The sequence below is a fragment of the Eublepharis macularius genome, chromosome 9 (assembly GCF_028583425.1).
Source record: "Eublepharis macularius isolate TG4126 chromosome 9, MPM_Emac_v1.0, whole genome shotgun sequence".
Taxonomy (NCBI): Eukaryota; Metazoa; Chordata; class Lepidosauria; order Squamata; family Eublepharidae; genus Eublepharis; species Eublepharis macularius.
Genome location: NC_072798.1, coordinates 842,081 through 864,923, shown reverse-complemented (window position 1 = coordinate 864,923; position 22,843 = coordinate 842,081).

Below are 22,843 nucleotides of genomic sequence, written 5' to 3'. Positions count from 1 at the left end.
CCGGGCCTCGGACGCAATTCTCTCTGAGCAACTGCAGCCGCAGTGCTCGTTCCCTCCCCCCCCTTCAGACTTCGCCTTTTCTTCTTGCTTGGTGTCTTGCTGAAATTCTTGATTTTTGTCCTCAAAATCCCTTAATTGATCTTCTGATGTTATCTTGTAAGCTTGATCTTTGTAACTGAACCAAATACCTTCTGGAAATAGCCATTTGTACTTTTTTCCACGTTCCCTCAGAAGAGCTGCGAGTTTTTTATACTTAAATCTTCTTTTCCGAACTAAAAATGGGATGTCCTTCAGTATCTTGACTTTATTACCCAGAAAATCCAGATCCGCATTATATGAGTTATATAGGATAGTGTCTCGGATCCTTTTAGATGAAAACTCGATGATGATCTCGCGAGGCAGCTGACGCTTCGTTGCATATTTTGAAGAAGCCCGATGGACTTCCAAAATGGCGCTTTTTACCTCTTCTTTAGTTGCCCTCGCGGGTGTCGCCAATAGTTCCGAGGCCAGACCCCCATAAATCCTCATTTTCCTCCTCTTTCATGTTCTGGAGGCGCAAAATTGTCTGTGTTCGTTCCACTTGTAGCCCGATCAGCTGGTTCTCCACTAGCTTTAACTCTTTATTCGTTGCCCTCACGAGTGATGCATTTTCCCGGGCAGACTTCTCTGCCCCCCCCCCCGCTGCTTCCTTGATGGTTTTCACTTCGCTCTCAATTAAGCCCACCCTTTGATCTGTTTCATTCAGCTTGTTAACAAAGGGCTTTATGGCTTCGATAACCGACCTTTTCACCAAGTCTTCGAGCGACTCTCCTTTCGCCTGCAGGGCAGCCAAAATTGACTTGCCCAAAGCGGGACTCTGCTTTTTCGCTGCCATTTTAGGGGGGGGGGGGACCGCCAACCAAATTCTGAAACTCAGCGAGGGGGAAGAAATCCGAGTCTTCTTAGCTTCAGATCCCACCACTCCTTCACGTGCGCTTGTAATAACAGAAGGGATTCGCTTACTTACAGGCTTCCGCCTAGTTCTGCTCTTTGTCGTTTTCCATGGCCCGGCAGCACTCGAGGTGCTGTGCACGTCTGCCGGCCTCCATAGGAACAAATGGGCAATTTACCCCCTGCATCAATTTCAGGGGGCTCTTCCCGCCACGTCCCGGACCCTGCCTCCCTCACTGGGAGTCCTGGGGGCTAATCTTCGCAGATCAGCCGCCCGGTCAGGCTGCTCAGGCGCTTCCTCCCAGACCTGCGGAGAGGAGCGTCTGACATGGCTGAGAAAACGAAACTGAATCAATTTTTTCTTATATTTTTTTTTTTTTTGAAAAAATTTTTATTGGGTTAGGATCATATATTTACACATCACAGTCAATTTTCCCATTTCCCAATTTCTAACCCCCTCCCTTTCCCCCCTTTTTTGTTGACTTCCAACAGTTTTCCAACCCTTTGTCCCTTTTCCCTTACTCTTTATATATTCCTCTATCTAATCAAATGTATATTCTCCTTTTATTCTAAGCAATACTTCTTTAACTATTTTTAATGCTCTGTACCCATAATGGATAAACAATTTATCCCATAATTCCGTTTTCAAATATTTCTGTATAACGTAAACTATGTAAACTATATAAGCCATACAGTCATATAAATCAACCAACTTAACTTATACTCTATATATTATTCATTCTATCTTCTTCTTTCTGTTTTAGTTATATTTGTTTACATTGATATTTCTATTCCCTTCAATCATAGATCTGTATATGATATCAATCAATCAATTTGACTCATATATACCTTCATATAAACGTATTCCGTTTGATATATTATACAAAATCAGAAAGAAAATATTATTAGTTAGTCAATCCTTATAGTTAACCCTTATGATTAATTATATTCTATCAATATTCTATTTATTATTCTATATATATCAATCTAATAACATAGCTGCTTAGAAGTTCATTTTTACCTCTTCTCCCCCCCGGTAAAGTCACCCCCCTCTGCACTTTGTTATACTTCAATAGTTCTCAAACTGCCACAGTTCTCCTCCCACCTCCCATTTCTTCTCCGAATATTGTTTCAGCTTCTCCCAATCTGTGTTAAACTGTCCTGGGTCCAGATTTCTCAGTTTTCTTGTCATTTTATCCATTTCTGCCATATACAGCAATTTGTAAATCCAATCTTCAATAGTTGGCACTTCTTGTACTTTCCATTTTTGTGCGTACAAAAGTCTAGCTGCAGCCGTCATGTAAAATATCAATGTCCTATGATGGGCTGGAATTCCCTCCATTCCCAGGTTTAGTAGCAGGAGTTCTGGGTTCTTATTTACTTGAAATTGTAAAATCTCACTCATTTCTCTTATTATTTCCCCCCAGTACTGCCTAGCTACCTCACACGTCCACCACATATGATAGAGGGAGCCCTCATGCTTCCTGCATTTCCAGCATTTATTAGAAGTATTCAAATTCCCTAGCGCAATCTTCTTTGGTGTCATGTACCAACGATAAATCATTTTATAAATATTCTCTTTAATGCTGGTGCATGTCGTTATCTTCATTGTAGTCTTCCACAAGTATTCCCATGCCTCCATTGTTATTTCTTTATTGAAGTTTATGGCCCATTTCACCATTTGTACTTTAACTATTTCATCCTCAGTATACCATTTCAACAGTACTTGGTATACCTTGGATATTCTTTTCTTGTCCTCTTTAAAAAGGGTCTGCTCTAGTTCCGAATTCTCTGTTCGTATACCTCCCTTTACAGAGTCCGAGTTATATAAATCTCTAATCTGTCTGTACTGGAACCAATCATAGTAGGGTGATAGTTCCTCCTGAGTCTTTATTCTGAGTTTAGATGCTTCAATTCTAGTTATTTCTTTGTAGGTTAAACATTGTTGCTCATTATCAACAGCTCGCGGGTCTATCACCTCATATGGAACTACCCACAAAGGGGTTCCTTCTTGTAAATAGATTCTGTACTTCTTCCAGATTATGTATAAACTTCTCCGTATATAATGATGCAGGAACATCGAGTTTGCCTTTACTTTATCATGCCATAGGTATGCGTGCCATCCGAAAGTTTTTTTATATCCCTCTAGAGCTAGTAGTTTCTTATTCTTTAGCGTCATCCACTCTTTCAACCATACTAGGCAAATTGCGTCATGGTAAAGTCTTAGATTGGGCAGTTGCATTCCGCCTCTTTCTTTTGCATCTTGTAAAACTTTCATTTTCACTCGAGGCTTCTTGCCTGCCCATACAAAGTCTGATATTTTCCTCTGCCATTTTTCGAATTGCTTAGAGTCTCTGATGATTGGTATTGTCTGTAGCAAAAACATTACTCTTGGTAACACATTCATCTTCACTGCTGCAATCCTTCCCAACCATGACAAATTCAGTCTGTTCCATTTGATCAGATCTCTCTCTATCTGAGTCCATAGTTTTTCATAGTTGTTTTTAAATAAGTCTATGTTCTTTGCAGTCAGTTCAATTCCCAAATATTTCACCTTATTTGTTACTTCACATTCCGTTATTTCCATTAGCGATTGTTGTTTTTGCTTAGTCATGTTTTTGCATAATACCTTTGATTTCTTTTTATTGATATAAAAACCTGCCAGCTCCCCAAACTCCTTAATCTTCTCTATCACTTTTGGCATGTTCTCCATTGGGTCTTCTACAATTAGCATTATGTCATCCGCAAATGCTCTGACCTTATAAGAATAATCCTTTATTTTTATTCCACGGATTTCTTCATCTTGTCGTATTTGTATCATCAGGATCTCCAATACCAAAATGAACAACAGCGGAGACAGCGGGCAACCTTGTCTTGTTCCTTTACTTATAGCTAATTTCTTAGTCACTTCATCATTCACCACAATTGCTGCATTCTGGTCTCTGTAAATTTCCTTAATTGCTCTAATGAATCTTTCTCCCATTTGTAGCTTTTCCATAGTGGCAAACATAAAGTCCCAGTTTAAATTATCAAACGCCTTTTCAGCATCAACAAAGAAGAAACCAACCTCCTTATCACAACGCTTATCATAGTATTCAATAGCATTTATCACTGTCCTCAAGTTGTCTCTGATTTGTCTATCTGGCAAAAAGCCTGCTTGTTCCTCCTCAATAACTTCCGAAAGCCACCCCTTCAGTCTCTCCGCCAGTATCTTCGCAAAGATTTTATAGTCATTATTAAGTAACGATATAGGTCTATAATTTTTCACGTTTGTCAAGTCTTGGCCTTCTTTAGGGATCAGTGATATATTCGCTTCATTCCAGGTACCTGGAATCCGTTGATCCTTTAAAACTCCGTTAATCACCTCTTTTAGGAATGGTGCCAGTTCATTGGCCATTGTCTTGTAAAATTTAGCCGTAAGTCCATCTGGCCCTGGCGCCTTTCCCAAATTTACAGATTGTATTGCCTTACTTATTTCCTCATCCGTTACTTCATTATTCAGTCTATTTCTCCAAGCTTCCGAAATTACTGGGAGTTTCATTTTCTCCAAATATGTCGCTATTGATTCTTTATTCACCTCTTTCTTATTGTATAACTTAGCGTAAAATTTATAAAAGGCTCTACTAATGGTAGTTTGTTCCAGATACGTTTTATTGTCCTCACATATTTTGTTTATTATTTTCTTTTCCCTTCTCTTTTTTAGTTGCCATGCCAAATACTTTCCAGGTTTATTTGCTCCTTCAAACACTTTCTGATTCAGTCTTTTAAGGTTCCACTCCAATTCTTTATTATTCATTGCTGTCAGCTGTTCTTGAAGTATTTTAATTTCCTGGTATAATTTCTTTTTCCCTGGTCTCTTTTTTAACTGTATTTCTTTGGCTTTTATTTTCTCCTCAATCTCTTGTCTCTTCTCCTCTTTCTTTTTTCTCACTCTGCCATTTAAGTCCATTAGTATGCCCCTTATTACCGCCTTGTAGGCATCCCAAACTTTGTCAGTTGGTACTTCTTTATTCACGTTATATTGTATGAAGAACTTTGTCTCTCTTCTCAACATCTCCACGTTCTCTCCTTCCTGTAACAAGTCCTCATTTATTCTCCATGCTTTCCTTTTTCTCCTCCTCCCTAATTTCCACATGATTGGATTATGATCTGAGCCTACCATCGGCATTATTTCTACCTCCTTAGTCCATAACGCTAAGTCTTTTGAGGCCCAGATCATATCAATTCTCGATAGTGTACAGTGTCTTGAAGAGTAAAAAGTAAATTGTCTACTTTTAGGATTTTCTCTTCTCCATACATCTTCTAAGGTCTCCTGTTGTATCAGCTCAAAAAAAAGCTTTGGTAACAATCCTCTTTTCTTTTGTACAGTTGATGTCTTTTTATCTAGTTCCAAGTTCGTCACTCCATTGAAGTCTCCAGCAAGAATTATCTGGTCGTATGAAAGATCCTCTAATTGCTTCCTCAAATCCTCAAAGAAGCTCTCTTTTGCACCGTTAGGTGCATAAATTCCGACTACCAATACTTTTTTTAAGTTCCATGTACATTCCACTGCTATAAATCTGGCTTCCACGTCTTTTATTACAAATTTTGGCTATAGCTCCTCTTTTATATACAACACCACTCCTCTTTTTTTCTTATTAGAGGCCGCTACAAATTCATTGCCCAGTTTCCCCATTTTTAAATATTTTGCATCCTGCTTTCGAATATGGGTTTCTTGCAAGCAAACAATATCGCATTTTTGTTTTAATAGCCAGTGGAAAATACTTTTTCTCTTGTTTGGTGAGTTTAGTCCATTTACATTCCAAGATAAAACTTTACACTCCATACTCATGATCTTGTTGGTAAGTCCTTTTCATTGTCCCTTATAAATCGCTCCATCTCTCGCTCAGATCTGATACGCTTTTTGGCCCCTCCAAACTCAAAGGACACACCTTCTGGTAACTCCCATCTGTACCTGATTTTCATGTCCTTCAAGATCTGAATTAGCACTTTATATTTTTTCCGATCTAATAACACTGACCTGGGTAATTCCTTCATTATGATAATCGTCTTGCCATCAATCTCCAATGGATCTTGAAACTATTTTGTCACAATCTTCTCTTTCATATTTCGTGTCGTAAACTGCACAATCACGTCTCTTGGTAGTTTCCTCTGGGTTGCAATTCTCGAATTCACACGGTATGCCACATCTAGGATAGCCACAACTTCCTCCTCCTCCTTCCCCAGGTATTCAGCTAACACCTCAGTCATCTGTTCTTGCGCTGACTTTCCTTCCACTTCTGGCAATCCACGAAACCGTAGCTGCTTCTCCATGTGTTTAGTTTCTGCAACCGACATTCTTCCCCTCATCAGTCTCATCTGTTTGTTGCGTGTCTGCTAAGTTCTTCATTGCGTCTTCTACTGTTTTAACTCTCTGCTGCGTTCCTTGTAGTTCGCTTTGTATTGTTTCCATACCTTTTTTCACTTCTGACAGCTCCGATTTTACTGTCTGTTTGACCTCTTTAACCTCTTTAATCAGCTCCAATTTCGTGTCCTTAAGTTCTTTAATCACATCTAAAAGTTTTTTGTCCAGGTTTTCTATTGCCGATTGCCACTCTTTTTTTGACATCGTGGGGCTTGCTTTGGCTCGCTCCCACGAGTCCGCTCTCTTCCTTAACTCCGTGGCGTAAAATTTAGATATCTTTTTATTTCAAATGTCCCGGTCTTTGCAAAAATTAATTTTTAAAGAGTCCAAAATGTCGGGCGTCTTTTCTCTATGGTTCCTCTATGATTTTGTAATCCAAGATGGCTTACTTCCTTTTCCGCTGAAGCCGCGACCCTTCCCCTTTCAAAGATGGCGATTCCCTTCTTCCTGCCCTCCGGCAAGGGCCGCTTCTCTCCAGCAACTCTATTGTTATTACGTACTTCCTGTCTCCCAACTTCCCACAGTAGGTCTCGCGATGGTATCTTTTTCTCACAGCTCCATAACCGCAAGTATTCAAAACAATAATCCAATTTCTTTAATAACTTCTTTAAACTTAGTCTCTTTTCAAGTACAACTCTTGCCGAGTCTTCCCCTCCTTATTATTAGCCTGTTGCAGTTTGAAAATCTACTTTTCTTCCTCTCTGCTTTTACCAATCTGTCCCGTATCAGAAGATAGTGATCTTTACCTTCTCCTTCACTTTTCTCGGGCTGTAATCGCTGTTTCGATTATAACTTCTCCTCTCCACTTCTTTCCCCAATCGAAGCTTGGGTATGTAGGTCTTATGCCAGCCGAATTGGCCCCAGAACTGCCGCAGAGATCGTAGCCGACCTGTCACAGGGTGGGACCTCAAGGATCGGGAGGGGACCCGTTGCGCAGAGCCCCCCTCGTCCGAGATCTAGCACACCCTAGGGTCTTGCGCGTTCTTTGCCTGCTCTCCGCCTGAGAGCAGTCAGCCGCGGGCTAAATTTCCCCCGCCGGCCGCTTAAAACGGCAGTCCGGTCAGCTCCGCGAATGGAGCTGCTTCAGACCTCCATGAATCCCAAACCGGAAGTCCCCAAACCGGAAGTCAATTTTTTTTTTCTTATATTTTGAATGCTGGAAGCCTGACCTCTGGAAACACACCACAAATATTTGGTCTTGCTGATAATCAGAAGTGACTGGAATGCAAAAGAGGGAAACAAATCAAATATTGTCAGAAAATCTGGACTAGGATTAAGAAATGAAATGAAGCAGGAGAGCGCTTCATAAAATTTTGTAGCCAACTATTTGTTTATTGCAAACACATGCCTCAAGCAAGCAAACAGACAACTGTATACATGAATGTCACTGGATAGCCAATACAGAAATGAGAAAGATTACATAATTGGAAGCTGAAGATGGAGAAGCTCTGTTCTCTTTGCGAGAACAGACCACAAATTGCTAATATCAAAAATTGGAATAAAGCTGAAGATAAACACTAAAACAATCAGCGTGCGCAAATGTAAAACGGAGACTTTAAAGGCCATGCAAAGAACTGATTTGCAGTACTAAGTTCAACTGAACATGAACCACTGAAGCAAGGTAGAATTTGCAAAGACTGTTCCTGTAGCCAAAAGAAATGAAAAGCCTCAGTGGGTGACTGATGAAACTCTTAACATTTCTAAAGAAAGATGAGAAGCAAAAGGCGACAAAAATAGAGTAAGAATTCTTCATGCAGCAACTTGCACATAGAGAAAAAGATAACTATTATAATTACCAGTGCAAAGAAATAGAAGAGAACATCAAAAAAGGAAGAACAAGAGATGTGTTCCATAAGATCCAGGAAATCAAATGGAAATTCAAACCATGGCTCGAGATGCTGAAAAATCAACACAGAAATATATTATCTGATCAGGACAAAATAAAGAGGGAAACAATACACTGAAGAACTGTACAGAAGAGATGAAGAGATGAGAGATTCCTTCAGCGAAGTTACTGATGAAGGATCTTCAGTTTTAGGAAGTCAAGTGAAAGCTGCACAAAGCAATTAGGAGAAACAAATCAGCAGAAGTACATGAGATGTCACTAGAGCTATTCTAAGCTATAGAAGCTGAGTGCATCAAAATCTTAACAAGAATATGCCAACCAATATTGAAAATAAAACAATTGCACACAGATTGGAAACATTCAATCCATGTTCCAATCCCAAAAAAGGAGATGCCAGAAAATGCAGTAACCGTCAGATCATGACATTAATTTCCCATGCAAGCAAAGTGATGCTCAAAATTTTACAACAAAGACTGACATCAAACATGGAATGTTCAAGCTGGATTCAGAAAAGGAAGTGCCACTAGAGATCATATTGCAAATGTACAATCGTTACTGGAACATACCAGGGAATTTCAGAAGAAAATTTGTTTGTGTTATATAGATTACAGCAAAGCTTTTGACTGTGAATGAGGAAAAGCTATGGCTGGTGTTAAAAGAAATGGGGGTGCCCCAACATCTGATTTTGTTGATGTGCAACCTGTACTCTGGACAAGAGGCTACTGTTTGGACAGAATATGGGGAAACTGAGTGGTTTCCTATTGGCAAAAGGTGTTAGATTAAGGATGTATTTTTTCTCCCTATCAAAAAGAAAGCTGGATTAGATTTGGAAGAAGGTGGAGTGAAAATTGGTGGAAGGAACATTAACAGTTTGAGATATGCAGATGACGCCACGTTACTGGCAGAAAATAGTGAAGACTTGAAATGACTACTGATGGAAGTTAAAAGAGAAAGTGCCAAAGCAGGATTACAGTTGAACATCAAGAAGACAAAAGTAATACACAACTTTAAGACTGACAATGAAGAAATTGAAATTGTTAAATATTTTCTATTCCTTGGCTCAATCATCAAGCAAAGAGGAGACTGCAACCAAGAAATCAGAAGGAGATTGAAACTAGAACGGGCAGCGGTGAAGAATCTAGGAAAAATCCTTAAGATAAGGCTGTGTCGCTAGCGATCAAGAGCAAGAGCATTCTTACGACGGTATTCCACATTCGTGTGTATGGATGTGAAAGTTGGACAGTGAAGAACGCTGACGGGAAGAACATGGATTCACTGGAAATGTGGTGATGGAGGAGAGTTTTGCGGATACCATGGACAGCCAAAGAGACAAATAAGTGGATACTAGATCAAATCAAGCCTGAATTCTCCTTAGAAGCTAAAATGATAAAACTGAGGCTGTCGTACTTTGGGCACATCATAAGAAGACAAGATTCTCTGGAAAAGTCAATAATGCTAGGAAAAGTGGAAGGCAGCAGGAAAAGAGGGAGGCCCAAAATGACGTGACTGGAGTCAGCACAGGAAGCCACGTCCTCCAGTCTGCAAGACCAGGGCAAGCCTGTCGACTAAAGGATGTTTTGCAGGCCATTGATTCATGTCTGTGTATGTGTGACATCCACTTGCAACCGCCTTATGGTGACCCCCATCTGTGGTGCTTTCGAGGTAGGTGAGGGTGAGCAGAGGTGGTTTGCCGTTGCCTTCCTCTGCAGAGTCTTCCCCAGTGGTCAAGGACCCACCCTGCTCAGCTTCTTCTGAGAGCTGACAAGGTTGGGCTCCACCTGGCCCCCTCCCCACCCATGTGTTCATAGGCTTGCTGTAGGTGGGACGCAGCTGGAGGGCACGCAACACACTCAACCAGTCACGGGGAGGGGGGCAGTGGGCACAGTGCTGGGATGGCTCAAAACTGTGAAGAAGGGGATGCTACTGGGGGCCCTGTGGGGGTGGGGACAGCGGCACATAAATGTTTTAAATAAATAAAAGAAATACATAAAACTGGATGCCCCCCCCCGCCCGCCCCCCCGGTGCTTGTTTGCAGGAGCTGTGCCAGAGACAGGGCAGCCAGGCGGAGCCTCTCAATGGCCGTGCGGACCCAGAGGGCTGGAGGTCCAAATCCTTCCAGCAGGAGCGACTCTCGGATTTCCTGCTGGCAGCGGCTACTGCCCAGCTCGGTTTGGGTAAGGAGAAGGGCCGTGGGGGACCCTGCAGGGTTTCTGGCCACCCCGAGCCAGAAGGAACAGCGCTTGCCAGTCTGTTCCTTCACAACCTGTTTGACCGCCTTTTAGCTGAGGCTCCGCAGCAATGCCACGGCTGAGAACCGCCTGTTGGGAGATTCCTAAGTCCTCCTCAGCACAACAACCCCCAGGCTCCGGCACAGGGGAAGTGCTTTAAGCTTGTAGCCTGGGGGTGGGGTGGGAGCAGAGAGCCTGCAGGGGAAATGGGGGGGGTCCTCCTGCCCCTCCTCCCTGGAAGCCGGCTGCCAGAGGCGTGTTGCTCCCCTCCTCTGCTGAGCAGTCCCTGGGGATGAAGCCGGCTGCGTATGGGGCTGGAGAGCGTCAGCATTTCAGTGCCTGCCCGCTGGGCTGCATCCTGCTCCCCGTCAGATGGAGCCGGAGGTCCTGAGAGACGTTGTGCCATCATCCTGGGACCCAGGGAGTCCCTCTGGAACCTCCTCCAGCTGCTCTTGAGAGTTTAGTGCCTCTCGAGGACGACGTGCGTGTGTGTGTGTCAAGTGTGCTTGCTCATGTTTGGATGGCATTTAAATGCACTTCAGGGAGTCAGCTAGAGAGGCGACAAGAGCTTTCGGGAGCATCCTGGCCAGACGCGCAGCCAGCTGGCCAGCTTTTCCGTGTTGGAGGTGGACAGAGTTCAGCAGAGGGAGCCTGGGATGGCAAAGCAGGCTGGCACCGGTGGGCCCCGTGGCCCCCGCCATTCCTGCAGTGCCGCATGGCCACTCAGCCCAGTCCCGGGCTGCAGCCATGACGACAACAGGGGCAGGTTCGCCCACTGCCGTTGCTGTGGTGAATCCAGAGGGCCTCCGGTGCTGCCACCAGCCCAAAGTCCCAGCCCGGTGGCCTCCAAGGCAGTGGCCCAGGGGCAACGTTCCCAGGGTGTTAAAGGCCCAGCCTACCCTGGTATTTTAGTCAAGATGGAGGAACCAAATCCATGATATACCTCTTATTCGGACCAACCAAATCGACAGATTGCCCCAAGGACAGCCACAAGGGTCATCGAGTCCCATCCCCTGCATAATGAAGGAAATTCACAGCTCCCCCCACCCCCCTGCTCCATGCCCAGAGGAAGGCAAAAATCCTCCAGGATCCCTGCCCAGTCTGACCTGCAGCGAAATTCCTTCCTGACCCCTGCACTTGTATGTTCACCCCAAACACCTCCGCAACTTTGTGTGTACTTTGCACTTTTCAGCAGTAAGCAGGAGAGACTGGCTGACAACCACAGCAAGGGGGCTGGTTTGGAACGGAGGAAGGAGATTCCGCTCAGCCCTGATACTCTGGCTGAGCCTGTTTTTGAACACAAAGTACCACAGAATTGCCCAGGTCCACCTCACTCCTTTGCTGCCTGGCAAGTGAATGGACACCAGAACCCCCCAAACAGCCATTTGAAGTTCGACTTTGGTGCAGATATCTTGGCTCCCCGGTACAATACCTTCTGTGGGCAGATGAAGAAGCATGGAGAGAACTTGGGCACGTTCTGGTCTTAAACCTAATCTCCTCATTCCTTTGTTGTCGTGGCCGCCTGATGTCAGACAAGCGGGTATGTTTCAGCCTCGTTCCCTGCCAGGGAGGCAGGCTCTCTGGAGACATCTGCGTGAGAAAGCAAACGCTGTAAGGAGCTGTTCTCACACAGGCCGTTGGGAACGTAAGAACATAAAAGGAGGCCTGCTGGGCCAGCCCAGGGGTCCCGCTCATCAGGCATCCCACCCGACCCCACACAGTGGCTACTGAGTTGCGATGGAGGGCCAACAACAGGGCCGAGGGGCCGAGGCCTTCCCCTGATGCTGCCTGCTGTCACTGGGATTCAGAGGTTGACTGCCTCTGCATATGGAGGCTCGCTTCAGTCTCCACGCCCACCGCTAGCCCTCTCCTCCATCAGTCTGTCTGATCTTCTGTGCCTGTGGCCATCGCTACATCCTCTGGCAGCAAATTCCACATTTTCATCCCTAGTTGTGCAAAGAAGTATTTCCTTTTGCCCCTCCTGAATCTACTGCCCACCAGCTTCACTCGATGCCCTCCAGTTCCAGTATTTTGTGAGGGGAAGAAAGTTCTCTCTGACCACTCTCTCTTCCCTGTTATATTTTGAATCTCTTTCCTAATAAGGGATTCCTTTTCACCTCTGCCTCTGCCTTTTAAACAGCTGCCACAGGTTGAGCTGACATTTTCATTGAGCTGTCCACTATGACCCCAAAATCTCTTTCAGAACCCATCAGCATATAGTTGAAGTTATGATTTTTTGTTCCCATGTACATCGTTTTAATCACACTGAATTTCATTTGCCACGTGGTTGCCCATTCACCCTATTTAAAGAGATCCTCCTGGAACTCTTCAGAGTCTGCCTGGCTTTTCACCATCCTGAATAATTCTGTGACATCTGCAAATCTGGCCGCTCCACTGCTAACCCCAATGCCAGATCATTAATGGACACAATAAACGGCACCAGCCCCAGTACTTGTCCTTGTGGGACCCCCACTGCTCGCTTCCCTCCATGGAGAGAACTGTCCATTTATTCCTACTCTCTGCTTCCCGTTATTTAACCGATTTTCAACCCCTAAGAGGACCCACCCTTTTATCCCATGTCGGCTAAGCTTACCCAGGATCTTGGGAGGTACTTTGTCAAAAGTCTTCTGCAAGGCCAAGTATATAATTGTCTACTCTTAGCCCCATACTTATTGGCTTGCTGAAATAATTCCAAAATGTCGTCGAAGCAGGACTTTCCTCGACAGAAGCCGTGCTGATTCTCCTTCCTCGGTGTGCGTAAGAATTCTCCCTTTAATGCCTGTGACTTTCCAGTCCTCTGGCAGATGTTAGCAACGTTACATGTTCTGGTTAATAAGTCAACAAGTCCATAATTGAGTTACTTAAGAACCGTCAAGTTTTGCTATCTGGACATGCAGTCTTACTAGTTTTCAGTTAGGCTAGTAATCCGAGAACGTCACCTTTTGTTACTTTAATTTGACTCAGTTCTTCAAACACCCTTCACAAAAGCAATCGTTCTGGCATGGGTATGTCTCTACATTCCCCCCCCCCCCAATGAAAACAAAGGCGAAGAATGCTTTCGGATTCTCTGCCGGCTCCTCGAATTCCTGAAGCACCCCTTTCATTCCTTTGTCATCCAAAGGCCCGGCTGCCTCCCTGGCCCACTTCCTGCTCCTGATATATTTATAGGAAGAGTTCTTACTTGTCTTAATTTTTTAGCAATCCACTCCTCAGATTCTCTTTTTGCTTGTTTTATTGTCCGCTTTCATTTGTTTTGTCGAAACCTGACCTCCTTTCTCCTTTCCAGCTGATATCTGACAAAGGGAGCGTCGACTCTTGAAACCTTATACCCTGAAAATCTTGGTCTTCACGGTGCTACCGGATTTGAAACTTGGCGTTCAAGTACAAACCAACGCGGCCACCCACCTGAAACGGTCCTCCTTTCTGCTCACCTCATTTGAGAAAACTTTTCAGTTTTTTAAAGGAAGCTCTTTTTTGCCTTTTACGGCTGCCTTGACTTTTGTCGTTAACCACACAAGCATCCTTTTAAACTTCGTGGTACCTTTCCTGATTTGAGGTTTGCGTTCTATCTGGGCCTCAATTAGTATAGCATTAAATAGTTTCCGGTCATCCTGGATTTATTTGACTTTTCTATTCCTTCCTTTTAACCTCCTTCCAACTAGTGCCCTCCTTTAGCAGAGCTTCCTCTTTTGAAATCAAAAGTGATGACTTTGGCCCTGGGGGCCTCCTTTCATTGGCACCAATCCTGCACTTACTGGCATCGCTGTTGCTGTTCCCAGTCAGTGCAGCCACGTCTCCGTCTCCCCCCAGGCCTCAAGCCCAACTCAGAAGCAAGTCCAGAGTTGCTCCGCCCCCGGCCGGCTCCGTGACCAGCTACTCTAATGCACCGTCATTTAGGATGTCCAAGGTTCAAATCCAGTAGCACTTTAGAGACTAACTAGATTTCCAGATATCCGAAGAAGTGAGCTTTGGCTCACGAAAGCTGAAACCCAACCACAAATTTTGTTAGCCTTGTGGGAGCTACTGGACTCTTAGATTTCAAGTGTCAGCGCTCATACCCTGGAAATCTAGTTGGTCTCTAAGGTGCTACTGAACTCAAACCTCTCTCTTCTGCTGAGTCTAGCACGGCAACCCACGTGAAATGATGATGTCTGGAAGTCTTCTTTCCACAGCACGACTCGAGCAACATTTGCCCAGTCGATGTGAAGGCAGTTTCAGTGATCCATTGTTACAACATGTCCCATTTAGGCACCTCCCTTACTTCCGTCTCAAGTTCTGACACAAGCTATTGATCAGGGGAGGGCAATAGGACCCCCCCTTGGGGTGCTGGAGTCAAAAGAGAATGAGGATGACCTGTCCTCCCAGAAGGAGGCCTTTTAGTCTGTGTAGCAGGCTCAGAGGAGCAGCAGGAGGAAAAGAGAAGCGCTTGCTACAGGAACTGCACACAGCTCAGGCTAAAGAAGCCCCCCCCCCAATTATCTTCAAGAGTTAGCTCTGTGGCATTATGAGACCCTGTGAAGATCTAAGGACTGAAGTTTGGAAATATCTCCATTAAAATACCAAATCCTGAAAACTGAGTTTTGGAGAGGCTCCTACATTTCGGTCCAGGGGCTCCTGGCAAACAAAGGGCTGGCAGAAGTCCCTCAGGTCAAACAGGGACTTTGACAGCCTGTGGCCCCAGCAGGGACTTAGCCCGACAAAGGCCTGGCCCTCTTCTCTCCAGAGATCCCCCCTCTCCACGTTTGGTCTTCCAGGCGGAGGTGCCCATCCGTTCTCCAGGCATCAGTTTGATGTCTGGTTTCTCAATTTGCATTTTGCCTTTTCAGTTGCTGCCTGATTCTCCTGGCAAATTATTCAAATCCCTTTTAATTGTAATTAGCTTCTGGGGTTTTCACCCCCCCCGCTCCCCCCCCGATTCCTTCCTTGTTACCTGCGTGAAGATTAGAAGCAGATTTTTTTATCCATGAGGGGCTCTCATCTCCATCAATTCAAAAGCATTCGGGAGAAATCAAAGGCGAGGAGGAGGCGGTGGAGGGATCCTTCCGTTCGCGGTCGCAAGCACATGTCCTTCTGTGAAGTCCTCCTCCAGCGGGATCAGGGTTCGGGTTCCTGGTTCTGCTTCTTGACTGCCTCATCTCAGCAGTATTAAATTGTTGCAGGTCAACCCCCTCCCCCCCCCCAATCTGCTCCTTAAACTTGTGGATGAGGCAAATTACGTAGATCCTTCCCAACCTGTTTTCAGGCCTGGTTGTGGTCTGGCACCGCCTTGGTCGCCCTGGCAGATGACTGGCCCTGGGAGATGGGCAGAGGGACCTCTCAGTGGCTTTTGATACTATCTATCATGGCATATTTTTGGACCACCTTTTCAGGCTGGCATTGGGAGGCACCACTCTGGAGAGTTCCCGGCACTTCCTGGAGGCCACGTGTCAGGTGGTGGCGCTGGGGACTCCTGCTCAGCCCCAGGCCTTTGGCCTGTGGGGCACTGCAGGGTTCCACCAGCCCCCCCCCTGCCCGAAGCTTTTTAACACCTCCATGAAAGCACTGGGTGAGATCACCCAGAGATTTGGGCCGGGTTGTCACTGACAGGCGGATGACACTCGGGTCTCTCTCGCCCTTCCGGCTGACCCCACGGAGGGGGCCCGTTTGCCGTTTTCCCCACAGCTGTTAGCAGCCTTCCCAGGAAAGCTCAGAACTTCACAAGGCCTGAAACATGGGGCTTCAGTGGGGTCTGTGCATTAAACGAGACCTGTGCCCCCTCCCCTGACCTTCCCTTGCCATCACATTCCATCTTTGGATTTTTCTGAAAACCTGTCTGACGTGGCACAGAATGAGTTATGGGGCAGTGGCGGGGGGGGGGGAGGTGTCCTGGGATGCTGGAGGGGAGGACGTGAGGATGCAGCGTCCAAAGGACGTGGGTTGCCAAGGCAAGATCCCGGCAGGGGAGGAGCAGCAGCAGCGCAAGTGCGTAGCCTCAATATCGTGGGCCTCAAAAGAAAACTTCGCTCGATCTCCCCCAGAGCTCTCAGGAACACGGGAGTCTTCCCAGCATTACAGTCCAGCTCCAAGACCAGCTCTCTCAAGTCCCCGGGAGGCCGGCTTGGCTCCTGGTTTCTGTCAGGCATTTGTGCCACCCCTCAGAGGGAGCGAATGGGCGGCACAGTCCAGTCAAGTGGCTGAAGGTCAGCACTGCCCTTCCGTCCTGGGACAGCCTGCAGGGAACTGCAAGTTTAAACTAGAGCAGGATGCAATTATTCTATCCAATATTGATCAAATCGCTGCTGTCCGTCTTTGCGCTATCCAGTGCTGTTTGATTTCCTTGTTTGCCGTTTGACTTGCAAGGCTATTCGTAACTGACGGAGGAGATTTAATATTTGGGAGCGACAGAACGCTTGTATGAGAGCAGGAACGGGGTGGGGGGCACTGCGCACGGAGCGTCATGCTCTGATATCTGGCTGGTTTCCGGCAAGGCTTCTCCACCCTGGGGGAGGCGAGCTGCCGAGGCAGAGCCGATGACAGGCAGAGCCTGGGAATCTTGGACTTCCCTTCTCTGTGTAAAGCATTTTGGCACAGCACTACCATTCTCAACACTTACATGAAGGCGATCTCTCCTTTGCAATGGTAGGCATACACAATGGAGGAAAGAAATCCTGTCACAGCGCCCCCCCCTCCCAAAACCTAAACACTAGTCAGGAGAGAGAGTTTACGAGGCAACAAAGAGCAGTTTGGGTCTCACTCTGACCCAGGACAGACCAGCCCCCTGGCTCAAAGAACGCCCTCTCCATAGTGTAAAGCAGCACAAAGCAAGGAGGCCTCTGGCCCCGTGGAGAAGCCAAGAGTGTCCCCTGGCCACCGGGAAATGAACGCCACACACGGGCCCCAAACAGATTAAGGGAAGCCAGTCCCAGAAAAAGAGTCCAGCGCCTTTTCCTTTCCATTGTCCAGAAATTCTGGCAACAAAACAACTGAGAGCAGGTGAAGAGTCCTAAGCAGGTTTAGGCAGACACCTGTCCTCCTGCGTCCACTACAATTCACTCTCAGGCTAGAGTGTGAACGGGGCTGAAATCATGGTTTTCTTTCAGCAAAGATGTTCACTTGGAGAGGGGTGCCCACCTTTCCCTTAAGCCCAGTGCTGCCCAGTATTTTTATAAAGGATCTAGTTGAGGGTGCGAAGGGATTACTCCTTACATTTGCAGACGACACCAAACTGGGAGCAGCAAATACCCATAAAAACTGGGATAGAATTCGACAAGATCTGAACACACTGGAAAAGGGGGCAGATTTGAATAAGATGCGACTTAACATGGGTAAGTGCCAGGCTCTCCACCTGGGTAGGAAACACGCAAAGCACACATACTGGATGGGGGCATGCGTGGACAAGCGGTTAGGACTCAGAACAGGAGGCACGGCATGGCTGGACATTGGGAAAAACTTCTCCACGTTAGGAGTGGTCCAAAGGTGGAACCGGCTGCCTGGGGCGGCGGTGGGTTCCCCCGCATTGGCAGTCTCCAAGCGTCTCTGCTGGGGATGCTTTAGGCTGACCCTGCATTGGGCAGGGGGTTGGGCTAGATGGTATGCAGGGCCCCTTCTAGCCCCCGGGTTCTATGACTCTACAATATTCTGTCCAACTGCCGAGTCGCTGAAGGAAGGACCTTCCACCCCTTGCTTCTCAGGCTTCCAGGGTTATCAATCTCCAGGGGTGGCCTGGAGATCTCCCAGAATTACAAAGCACCCCCAGATGACAGAGATGAGTTCCCCTGGAGAAGATGGTTGCTTTGGAGGGGGGGCACTGTGACATTATACCCCACAGAATGGTCCCTCCCCAGGCTCCATTTGTCATGTCTGAGCCCCATCCATGCCAATGCTAACACTGAACCAATGTTTCATACTGTAACTTGATGTCATATTGCCAGTGCCATAACTGTTTCTTTCACAGGCTGCTTGCAGGTGCTTATCTAACAGACTGTAGACACTTTCAGTGTTCATGACTTTGTAGACTACTCACTCCTATGAATTGCTACGTCTTGCTTTCTCAGTGACTCAGCTTGATAGTACAGCTATGCGAGATGTTCTCAGGACAAACTCACGCCAAAATCCTGTTTACTATTGGGAGGGGGGGAAGAAGCAAACATGTGTTAAGAGGAAGATTTCCCCCAAGAATTACTATTCCTGTCAATCTTGCTCATACTGCTTAGATGCTTACCTTGCTTGTGAGTAATCCTATGGACATATATATGGGAACGATTTGATTTCTGAATAAAACCATTTAACTGAGAGCCTGGACTCCTTGCTGCAGTGGGGCAGGGGTCTGTCTGCCATAGCCTGTCATCCATAGCCTGACACCATTCCCAAATCTCCAGGACTTTCCCAACCTGGGGTTGGCAACCCTATCCCAGAGCTAGGGAAAAGGCTGAAGGGCAACATTCCCCCCCCACACACACACACTTCACGCTGCTGCCGCCCCCACCAGCATCCTCCCCCCCCCCCAGGCTCCCCCTGTTACAAACAGAAAAGGGTCTTTGTGCTCCCTCTCGTCAGGAGGGTCCCCCCCCCGCTGAATTCCCCCTATTGCATGGGCCTGGTTCTGAATTGGGGGGAGGTTGTGGAGGCAGGGCACCAGCCCTTTGGGGCCACCCGAGAGAGTCCCCGTTTGGTCTTTTTTCCTTCCCCTCCCTCCTTCTAGGCAAAGGAGAAAGATTGATGGGCTTCTTATGTATCCCTTGACCAATTAAGCAGTTTTCTCCAGGCCTGGAGGTGTTTTGCCCTCTTCTGGGCATGGAGCAGGGGTCACTGGGGTGGGGGGGTAGTTGTGAGTTTCCTGCGTTGTGCAGGGGGGGTTGGGCCAGAGGACCCTGGCGTTCCCTTCCAGCCCTCCGATTCTCATCAGGGACTCAGAGGAGCCACACGCAACAGCCACCCTGCCCAGTGAATTAATCCTACACTGTACTGGTGTGGGGAGGAAGCCCTCTGTAGGGAGGGACTTGCTTGTCTGAAATGCTGACCTGGGCAAACACACGGCAGAGGCAGGCTGACCCCTTAGCCCACCTGGAGAGCACAGTCCAGAGGGGCCTGGGCTGGAGGACATGGCCCCACGTGCCCTACCAGCCCAGCCTCCCATTTCCACAGGTGCTCCCCCCCACAGTGGGATCCACAGGCAGGGGAGGGGCTCTGTGGCTGTGATGGCAAGGAAGAGCCCAGCCCGCCCCCCTCCTTGGGCTGAGTCTCACATTTGCATGTTTGGGGCGGGGGGGGGATTAGATCCACGGCTGCTGCCGTTTCCCTGCCGCGGTGCCCGTGCTCCTTTTTCTGGGATTAATGGCTGGCTGGGGGCAGCTCGCCTGCAAGTTTGCTACGGCTTGTCCATTAGATTTTAAAAAGCTGGAGCCGTGATGGGGTCCGCTGCCATGCATTTTGATTGATTTTTCTCTAAGATTGAAAGTCACGGGTTGTTTGTTTGTAGACAGAAGGTTTGGGTAGAAATCATCTACATACAAAGCCCCCACAGGCACACCTACAAAACACGCAGCTTAGGAATTATGCATAAAACCCGAGACGTCAGAAAACCGGCAGCGCCCTCAGTCTGGGGCGAATGTTCCCGTTCAAAATTCAAATTGAGGATTTGCCTTCAGCACAGAGGCAGCGACTGCATTTTGAACCCGTGTCCTTAGGTGGCCCTGAGGAGGGCGGAAAGGCAGGGTATACATTTTGTGGAGAAATCACACCAATCATAGCTGCGTCTACTCTTGTGAAAGGTGCCTGCCCGCCTCAAGAGACAGCCGCGCGTCTCCCTGGAGAGAGGCACTGCCATGCCAGGCCCCACAGCAGCAGCAGCATTAGTCTGTGTGTGCCCTGTGAGCCAGTGCCAGCCATGCCTGCCCACTCGAGTGCCAGGCAACAACAAGCACATGGTTGTCTCTGGGGGCTGCTTTGATGCCCGGGACTCTACTGAACATGCACATGCTGGCACTGGCCTGCAAAGCCCTCCCCAGGCCCAGCGGGAGTGTTTCAGGAGACCCTGCCCTCGGAAGAAGGGCTGGCAGCTCCCCTTGGCTCCTGCAGGCCACCGGAATGAGTCAGTGGGGTGGATCCTGACGTGGCCATACCGGTGGGCCATGGAGTGGGGTGGTCCTCCTCCAGTGGCATCTCATCCTTGAGGGTGTGCCATCTCTGGCTAAAGAAGATCCAGGTCCCTCTTGTGGCTCGTCGTCATAGAGAGACCATCCTCCATCCATGGCTAGACTTGTGGGCTTCCCTTCATCTCGCAGGCGGCTGGGAATGCCACAGGCTAGTTTTGCGCTTCACAAAGAGCCCTCCTCTTGCGGCCGCCCTCAACCGACTGGCCATCACTTTCGTCGTGACCCTCACTCGTACAGAGGAGGAAAGAGCAGAGGGTCCTCTTTGCACTCCCATCCTCCGCTCTGTTCAGCCACTGGGTGGTCAGAGGCAGCCAGGCCGGCTGGGGGAGGGCTACGTCTCCCCGTCTTTTTATAAAGCCTCTTGCCCTCCCCTTACCTGCTGCCTTTCCCCCAGGCACCTGTGACTTTCTCCTCCCTCGCTTCCCTTCTGCCTGTCCTGAGCATACCTTTAATGCCTCTCATGTCTTCACTGTGCGAGGAATGACAGCCCAGTGCAAAGAGGAGGCGCAGACCCCTCCCCTCTGGAGTTCTCCCCCCATTCTTCTGCACCACGGGGTGGGCGGGCTCCAGGCTCTTTTGGGCTCCTCTCCTTTCTGGCGAGTGGCACACCGAAGAATTGTCTCCACAGGCCTCGCTATCAGAAGTGGATGCAGCATGTCTGACCAGACCCAGCGGAAGTTGTGCACCGACCAACCGGGGTCCCGCTCCCCTCTGGGCCCTCCTCGTCCCACTCCCAGACCATTGGATGAGGGCCTCGTGGGGGGGCTGTCCCAGCTTCTTCGACTGGCTGGATCCCTGAACAGGGAGGGCTGCTACGGAGAATACCTTGAGGGGGCAGCCCAGGAGTGGCACAGCAGCCTGGTATTGATGTACTAATCATAGGGCTACACTAATTTAATTTGAACACAATTACAGTATAGGGCAACAGAGGGCATGCTTCAATAATTATTGTGTTCACATCATTGTAATTGGAATAATATTTACAAAACCCTTGGAAGAGCTGCCTGCAAGGTGGTGATGGAGCAGACCTGCCTTGGGGCAGACCAAAGAGGCTACCGGACGGGTGGGCAGGGCCTGGTGAGTGGAGGGCAGGTGCCACTTACAGCCACAGCCACCTCCACGGCCACACCAGACTCTCCATCTAGAGAACTCCTCCTGTCTGAGCGGTCCAACTACGGCCTTGCCCGTTCAGCTTGCCGCTTTCTGACCCTCCCAGCACGCAGAAGGTGCTTTTCACAGAAGCAGACTCTCCGGCAGGTAGCACCAACCCAGGACTGGCAATCCTCACGCACCAAATCTCGCTACTCCCAGGATGTCCGCATAAGTCCTCCTCTGAGCTAGCCGTCTCCTTGGTTCCACTCAAAGAGTGACCCTCCAGCCTGCCCACCCAAAATGTTCACACCCCAAGACCTTGCCATGATTCTGGGAGGCATGGCGCCAACCAGGGGGCTTCTGCCCTGCTGCTTCATGCTGGAGGTGACGCCCCTGGACCGCAAGGCTCCACTTCTTTGCTGGCCCCTGAGCGGAAGAAAGGAAGACCCGTGGCCTTTTGCCAGTGGCAAGATCTTTGGCCCAGTACGGGGCCAGTACTTACTCCAGGGAGCTTGTGCCAGGGACTGCCCTACCCACAGCCCCTCTTGCTCAGGTCGCTGGGCTTGAGGCCAGCTGGTGTTTCTAGAGCGCTCCCTCCGGAAATACCAGAGCAGCCAGGGGAGCAAGCGCCTGGCCTCAAGGAGCCCCCAATCCCTTGGATCAGCACCAGGGAGAGCAACCCAGAGGCCGGCTCCACTCCAGAGGGCGAGGCTCTCGGCTCCGGCCTCCCCTCCTGGGCTTCTGGAACCGGCCTCTTCCTCTCCGCTTTAATGGCTTTCCATCTGTGTGGATTCAGGACTGTTTTTATGTCCAGGATTCCAATGTAATTTGGAACCTCAATCCCATCCTGTGAGGGGGCTGCAAATACTAGCAGTTCGGTGCCAGTTGCAGCTGTGGCGAGCAGCTTTTTCTCCAGCTCATTAAGGAAGCCCTGGCAAGGGGCCAGGCGCCACCATGGAGGGCCTCCCCTGCCCCCCCCGCACTTAACTGCATTTCCATCTCTGCCTGGTCTTCCCTTCTGCAGAGGCAGGGCTGTTTAAGGGGGGGAGAGGAGGCCGCGCAGCAGCACAACAGCCCTCCCCTCCAGCAAGTCTCAAGCTATGCCATACCGCCCCCCCCCTCACACACACCCCATTTGCACTGCACCAGTTCAGCCAGAAAATGGGACCTCCTCCGGCTCCCAGCACACAATCTTCACACAGAGGTGCCC